At 40.9% G+C, this 13,808-nt stretch overlaps 1 pseudogene; it reads right to left on the bottom strand.

Annotated features, from left to right (window-relative positions):
* Window positions 1-13,808, bottom strand: part of LOC127484906 (transmembrane emp24 domain-containing protein 4 pseudogene) — a 67,686-nt pseudogene that overhangs the window by 28,844 nt on the left and 25,034 nt on the right.

The following is a 13,808-nucleotide window of genomic DNA, read 5'->3' as shown; positions in this document are numbered from 1 at the left end:
TCCATGATAATATGTTGGGTCACAACACAAGTCTTAACAAATTTAAGAAAACTGAAGTCATGTTAAGTATCTTTTCTTATTATAACAGTATGAAATCAGAAATCAATAGCAGGAGGAAAACTGGAAAATTCACATTATGTGCAAGTTAAACAACACGCTCCTGAATAAAAAATGGTCAAAGAATCAAAGGGAAATTTGAAATAATCTTAGGACAAACAAAAATGCAGAAAGACATACCAAAACTTATGGGATGCAGCAAAAACAGTACTAAGAGTGAAATTTATAGTAATAAACACATATATTAAAAAAGAAGAAAGATCTCAACCTAATCTTCACCTTCAAGGAATTAGAAAAAAAAGAAGAAGAAAGGCTAGGGTCAGCAGAAGTTCTCCAGGTCTTTGTTATGCTAATTGGAATCCTGTGGTGACCACTTTGGTCTTTCAGTCAGAAACTGAATAGCTTGACAATGATGCAAAGAGAAATGGTGATGAAAGAATAGAATTTCTACAAATGCTACTTGGACAACTGTATATCTACATGCAAAAGAATGATTTTGGACTCCTACCTAACAGTATCTTAAAAATTACTTCAAAATGGGTCAAAGAACTAAATGTAAGAAAAATCTTAGACTAGAATATAGATGTATATTTTCATATTGCATTAGGCAAAAGTTTTCTATATAGGATGTCAAGAGCATAAGCATATGAAAGAATACCTCCAATAAAATGAAGACAGGGTGGGCATTTGGTTCAGTGGCTAAGTCATCACTTGGGATGCCTACATTCCATATTGGAGTGCTTGGGTTTGAATCCTGGTTACTCCACTTCCAATGCAGCTTCCTGGATGTGCACCCTGGGAGACAGCGTATTGTGGCTCAAGTACTTGGGTCCATGCCATCCACACAGGAGACCTGGATACGGTTCCAGGCTCCTGGATTTGGCCTGACCCAGCCCTGGCTGTTGGCATTTAGGAAGTAAACCAGTGGATGGAAGATATCTCTTCATCTGTCCTTTGTCTCTCTGCTTCCTAATAAAATGAAAATAAATAAATCTTTTAAAATGAAGACAGCCTGCAGAATGGAAGAAAATTCTATTTTTTATCCAGAATATATACAGAATAATTACAACTTCATGATTAAAGATAAATGATTTAAAAATTGGGTAAGGGGGGTGGGCATTGGGGTACAGCAAATGAAGTTACCACTTGGGATGTCCCATATCAGAGTATTGGTTCAAGTTACAGCTCCCCTGCTTCCAATACAGCTTCCAGTTAATGCACCTGGGAAGGTAGTGGATGGTGGTGCAAGTAGTTGGGTCACTACCACCTATGTGGGAGACTTAGATGGACTTTCAGGCTTTAGCCTGTCCCAGCCCTGGCTGTTGTGGGTATTTGGGGAGTGACCCAGTGGATGAAAGATCTCTCTCTCTCTCTCTCTCTCTCTTTCTCTCTCTCTCTCTCTCCTTCAAATAAATGAATAAATAAATAATCCTGAAATACTAATAAAAATACAACATATCGAAAGTAGGAGTAAAATATGAGAATTTATATCTATCATTTCACAAGAAGGATGAAAGATCTCAAACAATGTGACCTTTATCTTAAGAAACTAGAGAAAGAACAAACTATACTCAAATACAGCAGAAATAAGCAAATAATAAAGGTTACAGTAGAGATAAATAAAATAAAGAACATAAACACATCACAAACCACCAACAAAACTAAGAGTTGTTTTTTTAAAAGATCAACACAATTGACAAATCTTTAGCAGGACTGACTAGGAAAAAAAGGGAAGAATACAACTGAAATCATAAATGAAAGGTGGACATTATTATTTACTTTACAGAAATAAAAAGCATTACAAGAGAGTACTCTGGACATTTGTAGGCTTACAAATTGGATAAGTTAGAAAAAATTAGAAATTTCCAGGGCCAGTACTGTGGCAGAGCAGGTTAAAGCCATGGACTATGGCACTGGCATCCAATGTGTGCACCGGTTCAAGTCCTAAATTGGAAAATTCCGAGAAATATGCAATCTTTTTTTTAAGATTTATATATTTATTTGCGAAGCAGAGTTGCAGACAGAGAGAAGGAGAGACACAGAGGTCTTCCATCCACTGGTTCACTCCCCAAATAGCCGCAACAGCCAGAGCTGAGCTGATCCGAAGCCAGGAGCCAAGTGCTTCTTCCGGGTCTCCTACGTGGGTGCAGGGGCCCAAGCACTTGGGCCATATTCCACTGATTTTTCCCAGGCTATCAGCAGGGAGCTAGATTGGAAGAGGGGCAGCTAGGACATGAACCGGCGCCCATATGGGATGCTGGCACCGCAGGCAGAGGCTTAACCTGCTACTCCATAGCACCAGCCCTGAAACACACAATTTATCATGGATGAATTATAAAAGACATGGAAAATCTAAATATACTCATAACTCATAAGGGCACTGAATCAGTAACCAAAAACCTTCCCCAAAATGAAAGCTCAGGACCAATTACTTTCACTGGTAAATTTTAGCAAACACTTTTTAAAAAAGATTAATACAGGAGCTGGTGCTGTGGCATGGTGGATAAAGCCGCCATCTGCAGTGCCAGCATCCCATATGGGTGCCAGTTCAAGTTCCAGCTGCTCTATTTCTGATCCAGCTTACTGCTAATGTGCCTGGGAAAGCAGCAGAAGATGGCCCAAGTGCTTGGGCCCCTGCACCCATGTGGGAGACCCAGAAGAAGTTCCAGGCTCCTGGTTTTGGATAGGCCCAGCTCTGGGTGTGACAGCCATTTGGGGAGTGAACCAGTGGATGGAAGACCTCTGTGTCTCTTTCTCTCCTTACCTGCTACTGGGCCTTAGTGGAGGCTGAATGCTTAACCAGGGGGCACCAAGTTAACATGAGACCCGAAGCTGCCCATCGTGAACTGAGTGTTATCTGACCCAGCGAGCCACAAAGTTGGGTGTTGCCTCCAGCACGCCATCATCAAATGGAAGTGGGCTATACAGGATCAGGCCAAATCAGGCCCACAGGCCTAAGGAAACTACATGAAAAAGGGCTCAGAATACCCATGGTTCCTTCTCCAGCTACATTGTCTTCTCTCTCCCAGCCTGTATCTGATGGCATCGTGGGGATTCACTACAATTAGTTCACAGAGGGAGAGCACAGTCAGTTTGGCTTACAGTTGGCTCTGCATGATATGCAGGCACCACTTGAAAGTAGGCCGCTGCAGCACTACAGCCCCCTCTGGGACATCCCTGAAAGACAACGGGGAAGGAAAATCTTCCCAGTGAGCAGATCTTTGTAAGAACTTCCCCATGTACCTGGCCGTGGACTTTGCTTGAAAGCAGAAATGATCAGACATATGATTATATGCTAATTCTTGGGCTTTGGCCTGAGGTTTGGCTGGATGATCAGAGACATGATTGGAAAATTGGTGACAAGGAAATGTGATGAGGAGGGATATTGATAGACCTCGCTGAATGAGAAAAACATGTGAAACTATTGTGTCCTATATGAATAGTTATCAAAGAATGACCTCAGCAGAGGAGGATTTTAGTAATCAATGGATGGGGCCAGCATTGTGGTGTAGCAGGTATTTCTACTGCCTGCAACACTGCACCCAATATGGGCATCAGTTTGTGTCCTGGCTGCTCCACTTGCAATCTAGCTCCCTGCTAGTGGCCTGGGAAAAGCAGCAGAAGATGGCCCAAGTGTCTGGGCCCCTGCCACTCACAGGGTAGACCTGGATGAAGCTCCTGGCTCCTGGCTTCAGCCTAGCCCAGCCAGGCCATTGTGACCATCTGGGGGGTGAACCAGCAGATGGAAGATTCTCTCTCTCTCTCTCTCTCTCTCCCTGTCTCTCCCTCTCTCTGTAACTCTTTCAAATAAATAAAATAAATCTTCATTTAAAAAATCAATGGATAGGATGATCCGAATTCTGTGGATATAAGTCCACCTCTTTCCAAAGCCACTCCTGCCACTGCCCAGTGAGCTCATGAATAACTGGTCATGATGGCAGGGATGGATGTTGTCCATTTTCTGTTGCATTAACAGAATACTGGAGGCTGGGTCATTTATGAAGAAAAGAGGCTTATTTAGCTCACAGCTCTGGAAGCTGAAAATACAAGATTAGGTGCTAACTCTGCTCCGTTTCTGAGGAGGGCCTTGTGCTGCTCATGTATAGTGGAAAAGCAGGAAAGACAATCAGGCATATGGAGAAAAGAGGAGGAGATTAAGAGGGCTAGACACTGTATAACATCCTGCTATTGCAAGAACTAATTTGATCTCGGGAGATAGACATTAATCCCTCTTTAAAGCTCCACCTTCCAACACTGGTAGTTTGCAATCAAAATTCAACATGAGTCTTGGTGGGGGAAAAACCTTGGCAGAGATGACTCAAGGGCTTGACAACATGGATTTCTACATGCCAAGGCCAACATTGCTATGGCCACTACTGACTCCCTGAATTGGCATCACTCCCCAGGGTAATCAGTCAGCTACCTGGCAGCAGGTTGATTATATTGAACCACTTATGTCTTGGAAGGGACGGGTTTTTTTTTCTTACTGGGATAAATATTCCAGATCCATATTTACCTTTTCTGTATGTCATGCATCTGTCCAAATTACCACTTGTGGACTTCCAGAATTAATGAACTCTTGTCATGGTATTCGACAGAGCATTGCTTCTCAGAAGTGCACTTGACCTCAAGGAACTCACTTCACAACAAGACAAGTGTGGCAATGGGCTGTGCTTATGGAATTCACTGGCCTTGCCATGTTCCCCACTGTTGTCAAGTAGCTGGCTTCATAAAATGGGAGAATAGTCTTTTGCAGATGCAGTTACAGTGTCAGCTAGAAGACAGCACCTTGCAGGGCTGGGGCAAGTACTACGGTTTGAGTGTTAAATGTCCCTCCAAGGGTCATGTATTAAAGGCTTGGTTTCTGGGGTGACAATGGTGGGGGGTGGTAGAGCCTTTAGGCTGCAGGCCCTAGTGGGAGATCCTTAGGTCATCATGCGCATGCCCTAGGAAGGTAGTTCTCATGAAAGAGTTGTTAGAAAAACCCGAGTCTGGGTCCAAATTCTCTCTTTGCTTCCTAGCTAGCCATGTGATCCTTCCTCTATGTGCTCTGCCATCTGCGATGGGACCCTCGCTGAAGCCAAAGCCTACATCCTGTTGTTTGGATTTTTAGCCTCCCAATGTAGGAGCTAAATAAACCTTTCTTTCCCTCCTCAAAATATGGTTGCTCATATTTCATCGTAGTAACAAAACACTAACTAGTCATACAGCAAAGTTCTCCAAAAAGTTGTAAAGCGCTCTGATTCAGCATCCGATACATGGTGTTTCTCCTTTAGCCAAGATTCCTGAGACCATAATTCAAGGGGTGAAAATTGAAGTGTCACACTAATTATTATCCATAGGAACCTACTAGAAAAAATTTGCTTCCTTTTTCCATAACTTCATGCTCTGCTAGCCTAGAAGTCTTGGTTCCAGAGAGAAATGATTCCACCAGGAGACACTACAATGATTCCATTGAACTGGAAGTTAGAATTGTCATCCAACCACTTTAGGCTCTTCTTGCCTCTCAATCAATAAGCAAAGAATGGAGTTATGGTGCTGACTGGGGTGACTACCTTGCCCACCTTGGTAAAATTGAACTACTGCTCTACAATGAAGGTAAGAAAGAGGATATCTAGGGGCTGGCACTGTGGCATAGCAGGTAAAGCTGCTGCCTGCAGTGCTGGCATCCTACATGGGTGCCAGTTTGAGTCCCGGCTGCTCCACTTCTGATCCAGCTCTCTGCTATGGCCCGAGAAAGCAATAGAAGGTGGCGCAAGTCCTTGGGCCCCTGCACCCATGTGGGAGACCTGGAAGAATCTCCTGGATGAAAGACCTCTTTCTCTGTCTCTCCTTCTTTCTCTGTGTAACTCTTTCAAATAAATAAATAAATCTTAAAAAAAAAAAAAAACAACAGGATATCTAGACTATAGAAGATCTCCCAGGGTGTCTCTTAGTATTACCACACCCTGTGACTATGTTCAATGAAAAACTATAAAAATCCAATCTGGGTAGGACTGCTAAATGGTCATCCTGCTGCGTAAAGAACCATGACCAGCTAAGGTGCCTACTGAAAACAAAAGTACTAAGAGAATGGGTAGAAGAAGGTAGTTATAAATACCATCTATGACCGTGTGATCAGTTACAGAAACAGGGACTGTGGTCGTCATGAGTATTTCCTCCTTATTTTCTTATGAATGTATTTCTGTATTTATTTAAATCATCTATCTAGCTATCATCTATCTGTTTTCTTTTCTCTCTTATTCCCTAGTCATGTAACATAAGAGGTACCATCTTTATAGTAAATTTTATCATTGTTAAAGTCACATCTTAGTATTTAAGTTATGGGATATCAAGAATAATAAACATCACTCAATGATTTTATATCCTCTCCTGGGGAAGGCAGTAGTTCATTTTTGGTTATATGCATTATAGTTTTATCACATTAGGTGAATTATGAATTTGTTATTGTCTTTATTTAGAGATTAGTATTATTTAATGAGGTATATATGGGTGTCAAGTTGACAAGGGATAGACTTTTGAAGATTAATTTTATTTGTGAGAAGGACTGCACATGAGGAGTCCAGATTAAGCATTACTGTAGGTGTGTGCATTTGAATCAGCGGATTTAGTAAGGTATATGACCTTCCCCAATGTGAGTGTGCATCATCCACTTGGGTCCAAACAGAACACAGAGATGGAGGAAGGAGGAATTCTCTCATTTCTTTCTTCACACCTCTTTGAACTGACCCCCTGGTCTGCCATTGAACTGGAATCTACAATGCTACCTTGGTTGTAGGCCTTTGGAATGAGACTGGACTTACAGCACCAGAATTATTGAGCATGGGTCTGCATATAGCATATCATGAGGATTCATTTTTAAATTTTTTATTCATTTATTTGAGAGGCAGAGAGAGAAAAAGAGCACACTTCCATCTGCTCTTTCACTCACCAAATGCCATCAGTGGTTGAAGTTGGGCTTGGCAAAGTTGGGAGCTGGGAATTCAATCCATGTCTCCCCAGAGGGTGACAGAAGCCCAATTACTTGAGCCATCACTGCTATCTCCCAAGGTCCACATTAGCAGGAATCTGGAATCAGGGGCTAGAGCCGGGAGTTGAATCCAGGCATTCCAATGTGGAATGTGGACATCTTAACTGGCGTCTTAATCAATAGGTCAAATGCCTACTTCTCATGATGGGAATCCCATGCTTTCGTAATCATGTACTCTAACTCTTCATTACAGATATGTGAGACATACACACACACACACACATGCACATGCACCTCCTATTGTACATATCTCCTGTTGGTTCTCTTTCTCTGGAAAACTCTGATAAATAAGTTGTATATAACTAGTAATTTATCCATTTCTTCTAGGTTATCGATTTGTTGGTATATAATTGTTTATAACTTCTTATCTCTTTTATTTCTGTGGCATCAGTTGTCATGCCTCCTCTTCCTTCTTTGATTTTATTCATTTGAATCTTCTTTTTTTCTTAACCTTCCTAAAGACTTCTCAATTCTGTTTACATTTCAAATAACTAACAGTATCACTGATTTTTTTTATTCTAAATTTCATATATTTCTGATCTAGTCTTTGTTTTTTCTTTCTTTTGCTAACTTTGGGCTTATTTATTCTTCTTTTTATAATTCTTCAATGTTTTTATGTTAGGTTGTTCATTTGAGAACTTTAGTTCCTCTTATCGCTATAAACTTTCCTCTCAGAACTATTTTTGCTGCATCTCATAAGCTTTGGTATGTTTTGCTTCCATTTTCATCTGTATCAATGCATTTTGATTACTCCTTTAAGTTCTTCTTTGATCTTTTAGTTGTTCAGGCGTATGTTGGTGGTTAATTTCCATGTATTTGTATATTTCCAATTTTCTTCCTGTTACTGATTTCTAGTTTCATATCTTTGTGGTGAGAAAAGATACTTGATATGACTTCAACCTTCATAAATTTGGTGGGACTGATTTTGTGGCTTAACATATAATCTATCCTGGAGAATATACTCTGTGCACTGGAGAAGAATGTCTATTCTGCTGCTGCTGGACAGAATGTTCTGTATACGACTGGTGGGTTCACTTGGTGTAAGATGTAGTTCAAGCTCAATGCTTCGTTATTGATTCCCTGTCTTAACATAGCCATTGTTGAAAATGCCATATTGAAACCTCCTACTATTATTCTATTGCTGTCTATTTCTCCCTTCAGTTTGTTTTACATAGTTAGGAAATCCTGCTGCATGCATGCATATTTATAATTGTGATAGCCTCCCAATGAACTGACACTTTTATCATTATAGAATGTCTATCTTTATCTTTCATTATAATTTTTGACTTAAAGTCAATTTTTGTCTGACATATATATATATATATATATATATATATCAGCTCTGCTCTTGTTAGTTGCCAATAAAATGAAATATCTCTTTCTACCCCTTCACTGTCCACCTATGTGTGTATTTTAATCTAAAGTGTCTCAATGTCATTATATATAGTTAGGTCTTATTTTATAATCAATACAGCCACTCTATGTCTTTTATTTTGGATGTTAATACATTTACATCTAAGATAATTAATGATAGAGAAGGACTATGGCTATATTTAAAATTATTTTCTGTTTTCTAGGGACTTTTGTTTCTCTTTTCATCTCTTGCTGTCTTCTTTTGTGTTTCATTAATTTTTTCAGTACTGATGCACTTTGATTCTTTTCCCTTTTTCTTTTGTGCACTTTTTGTAGATAGTTCCTTTGTAGTTACCATGGGGCTTACATAAAACAATTTATAGTTTAATAGCATATTTCACTGGCAACAATTTAACTTCATTCTTGTTCAAAAATACCTTGACATATCCCTTACATTTTATGTTACTGATATCACAATTTATACCTTTTTATTAATCCCTTCACATATATTTATAGTTATAATTTTTGTAATTTTTAAACTTCTATACAAGAATTAAGTGATTTACAGAGCCTGGCTCTTTGGGACAGTGAGTTAAAGCCCTGGACTGCAGCTCCAGCATCCCACATGGGCACTGGTTCGAGTCCTGGCTGTTCCACTTCCCATCCAGCTCCCTGCTAATGTGCCTCAGAAAGCACCAGAAGATGGCCCAAGCCCTTGGGCTCCTGTATCATGTGGGAGATCGGGAAGAAGCGCCTGACTCCTGGCTTTGGTCTGGCCCAGTCCTGGCTGTTATGGCCCATTGGAAGTGAACCAGATTGAAGATTCTCTCTCATTCTCTCTCTCTCTCTCTCTCTGTCTCTGTCTCTGTCTCTATCTCTATCTCCCCTTCTCTCTCTGTAGCTCTGCCTTTTAAATATAAAATAAGTGAATCTTTAAAAAAAGGTTGAAACCAGCTCTCCAAAACGTCTGAATGATCTGAATGTTGAGCATGTTTGAGACTTTCTCTCCACAGGGATAAGCCAGGGGCTAGTAGCTATTCCTATGACGCCATGCTGAGCTGGGAGGAAGGACTCTGGTGAGTTAGTACAAACTAATTCAGTCCTTCACTTTTGTCTTCAGTGGCAATCATGCATCTAAGGTATACCAGGTCCATCAAGGCTTCTGACAGGTGAGACAAACCAATCACTCTAGCAAGCATCGAAAATTAAGAATGTTGGATGAACAGTCCAACTCTCCCTCCGCATGGAGAAGTTGGAATTTAGGATTGTCACCCACTTTGTGTGTGCTCACCTAATGCGAGGGGTGGGAATGGGGGTTTGGTGAATGTATGCATACAACACCAAACCATTGCTTTTGTTCTTAGGGGCTCCCAACCTGGGGTCCTTTTTGCCAGTGTTCAGATTTAGGCAAGGCAGAAACCAGTCCCTTGGACATCCCCAGAAAAGTCAGTGTGCTGTCTTATGGTCCAGGCCTGCTGGAAGTTTCCACTCAATTACTTGAAAGTGCACCAGGGGGTGCAAAGGTCTTTTCATTGATTTCCAAATTTCTCACAAAGGGACTTGATCTGTGTATTGTTTTTGAATTTGTGTGTCTTGGGGTAGGGATAAGGGTACAGGCGTCATGTTCTGCCATCCTGCTAACATCACCTGTACAACTCAGTGGTTTTATTATAAACTTACAGAATCATCACCATAATGTAATTTTAGAACATTTTCATGATCTCAAAAAGAATCCTAGTACCTATTATTGGCAGTCCCAAACTCATTCACCTCAACCTCCAAGCCTAATCCACCACAAACCTATTTTGATTTCTCTACATATTTTCCTCATGTGTACATTACAAAACAACACAAGATGTGTCATTTTATTCCTGGCTTTCACTTAGTGTAACATTTACAATTTGAAATGTTTATGTTAGAAGAGAAGTAATGATATGGGACAGGCATTAGGAGCAGCAGTTAAGATGCTACATGGGACACCCACATCCCATATCAGATTGCCTGGGTTCAAGCCCTGGCTCCACTTCTGATTCCAATATCTTACTAATGTGCACCCTAGGAGGCAGCAAATACTAGGGTCCCTGAAACCCATGAGGGAGACCTGGGTTAAGGTCCCAGGCTCCTGGCTTCAGTCTAGCCCAACCCTGGCTAGACTTTGTAGAGTGATCCACCAGATGGAAAATCAATTCTCTCTCTCTCTCTCTCTCTCTCCCTCCCTCCCTCCCTCCCTTCTTCCCTCCTTCCCTCCCTCTCTCTATGTCTTTCTTTCAGATAAATAAAAATAAATATGTAAAAAATTGGAAAGGAAACAATGATCAAAAACCATGATATAGGGGCCAATGTTGTGGCACTGGGCTAAACCCCTGCCTGCAATGCCAGCACTCCATATGGGCACTTGTTCAGGTCCTGGCTGCTTCACTTCTGATCCACCTTCCTGCTAATGCACCAGCAAAACATGGCCCAAGGTCTTGGACCCCTGCCACCCACATGGGAGACTTAGGTGGCAGTTCAGGCTATTTGAGGGGGTGAATCAGCAGGTGGAAGAGCTCTCTGTCTTTCCCTTTCTCTCTCTAACTCTGCCTTAAAATAAATCTTTAAAAGCCAGCCATGATATAAGTTTCTATCTTAAGAAACTAGAGGGGCTGGCACTGTGGCACAGCAGGTTAACGCCCTGGCCTGAAGCACCGGCATTCCATACGGGCGCCAGTTCAAGACCCGGCTGCTCCACTTCTGATCCAGCTCTCTGCTATGGCCCAGGAAAGCAGTAGAAGATGGCCCAGGTCCTTGGGCCCCTGCACCCATGTGGGAGACCCAGAAGAAGCTCCTGGCTCCTGGCTTCAGATCGCTGCAGCTCTGTCTGTTCCAGCCAATTGGGGAGTGAACCATCAGATGGAAGACCGCTCTCTCTCTCTCTCTGCCTCTCTTTCTGTGTAACTCTGACTTTCAAATAAATAAATCTTAAAAAAAAAAGAAACTAGAAAAAGAAGGACACATTAAAGAGAGATAGAGCAACAATCAAAGTAGCAAAAAGCATGCGAGCAATAAGAGAATCAGCAAAGCCAAAAGATGGGTCTTTGAATAAAGCACTATAATCTATAAACATATAACAAAACAGATAAAGAAAAAAGAAGTTAAAATACATATTCCCAATATAAGTAGTGAAATATGTTATCCCTACAGATCCTACGAATATCAGAAATTAAAGAAGAGGGGCCGTGCCGGCGCCGCGGCTCAATAGGCTAATCCTCCGCCTAGCGGCGCCGGCACACCGGGTTCTAGTCCCGGTCGGGGCGCCGGATTCTGTCCCGGTTGCCCCTCTTCCAGGCCAGCCCTCTGCTGTGGCCCGGGAGTGCAGTGGAGGATGGCCCAGGTGCTTGGGCCCTGCACCCCATGGGAGACCAGGAAAAGCACCTGGCTCCTGGCTCCTGCCATCGGATCAGCGCGGTGCGCCGGCCGCAGCGCGCCGGCCGCGGCAGCCATTGGAGGGTGAACCAACGGCAAAAGGAAGACCTTTCTCTCTGTCTCTCTCTCTCACTGTCCACTCTGCCTGTCAAAAAAATAAAAAAAAATAAAATAAAAAATAAAATAAAAAAAAAAAAAAGAAGAGGGGCCGACGCTGTGGCACAGCAGGTAAAGCCGCTGCTTGCAGTGCCAGCATCTCATATGGGCACTGGTTTGAGTCCCGGCTGCTCCACTTCCAGTCCAGCTCTCTGCTAGGGCCTGGGAAAGCAGTAGAAGATGGCCCAAGTCCTTGGGCCCCTGCACCCACGTGGGAGACCCAGAATTAGCTCCAGGCTCCTGGCTTCGGATAGGCTCAGCTCTGGACTCCGCATCCATCTGGGGAGTGAACCAGCAGATGGAAGACCTCTCTCTCTGTCTCTCCCTCTCTCTCTGTGACTCTGCCTTTCAAATAAATAAAATAAATCTTTAAAAAAAGGAAATAAGATTCATGGTAAACTTTATGCCAATAAATTAAAAAATTGTGGTGAAAAAGGAAACTAATTTACAGAATGTTTCTTATTAAAATTGTTACAATATGACATACTAAATATGAGTGTCCCTATACCTATTAGAAAATTGAGTTTGTTATAAAAAATTTCAAGACATAGACGGCTCCAAGGTCAGATGCCATCACTGGTCAATTCTATGAAACTAGAGAAGACATACTACTAATAAAACACACTGTTTAAGGCCTCCCTAATCACGACACCAAAACAAGATGAGGATATTAAGAGAAAATTTCAAGCCAATATCCCTTACAAATACACATATAAAACTCCTTCAATAATTACTAGGAACTCGAAACTAGCAATATATAAAAATGCATCATTACCAAATGACGTTTATCCCAGGAATATTTATACAAAAGTAACTTAATGTTGAAAACCAGATTATAATATTCATACAAATATAATTACTTTGAAATAAATAGGAAGTATAAAATGGGTGGTAGAATAACAGAGGGATACATGTGTCATGAAGCAAGTATAGCAAAAGATTAATGGTAGAATCTAGTTGTAGGTATATGGCTCATTGAAAATGCTTTCAGCTTGTCCGTACATTTGAAAATTAAATTTTGTAATCAAATTTTGTAAAGAACGAATTCATGCTTTCTACTACATTAATAGAATAAGGGTGAAAAACATATGAACACTTTGTAAGTTTTAGAAGAAGTATTTGACAAAATGTAACACCCACTTATGATTTTCAAAACTGCGGGTACAAAAGTGATCTTGCTCAGTTTGATAAACCGTGTCTACCAAAAACCTACATCTAACATCATATTTTGTGATTAAATACTGAACAATTTCCCTCCATATAAAGATCAGGAAAAAGCAAAGATATCTACTCTCACTCCCTCTATTTGACATTGTGCTGGTGATTCTAGGCATTGCAATAAGGCAAGACAAAGAAAGAAAGGTCTGGCAATTCAAAAAAAGAAATACAGCTGTCCTTATTTACATGTGACATGATTTTTACAAAACAACAACTAGAATTAATAAATGAATTTACCAACACCTCAAGATGCAAGATCGACACAGAAACCGATTTACTTCAGTAACTTGGTAGCAAATAATGGGAAAATGAAATTTTCAAAACTAACTTTATAGCAGTTTTATAAAGCACAAAACACTTAGGAGTAAATCTAATAAAAGATTCAATGTCTCCACATTGAAATCTACACAAAAATGGTGAGAGTGGTTATGACATACCTAAAAAATTGGAGAGATATGCTAATGTGCATGGACTGAAAGACTCAATGTTTTTAAAATGTCACTCTTCACTAAATTGAACTTTACATTCAATGCAATTTCAAACTCTCAGCAGGCTTTCTTGTGGAACTTGACAAGCCAATTGTAAAATGTAT

The sequence above is a fragment of the Oryctolagus cuniculus genome, chromosome X (genome assembly GCF_964237555.1).
Source record: "Oryctolagus cuniculus chromosome X, mOryCun1.1, whole genome shotgun sequence".
In the NCBI taxonomy this organism is placed as follows: Eukaryota; Metazoa; Chordata; class Mammalia; order Lagomorpha; family Leporidae; genus Oryctolagus; species Oryctolagus cuniculus.
This window is presented reverse-complemented; position numbering and strand designations above follow the sequence as displayed.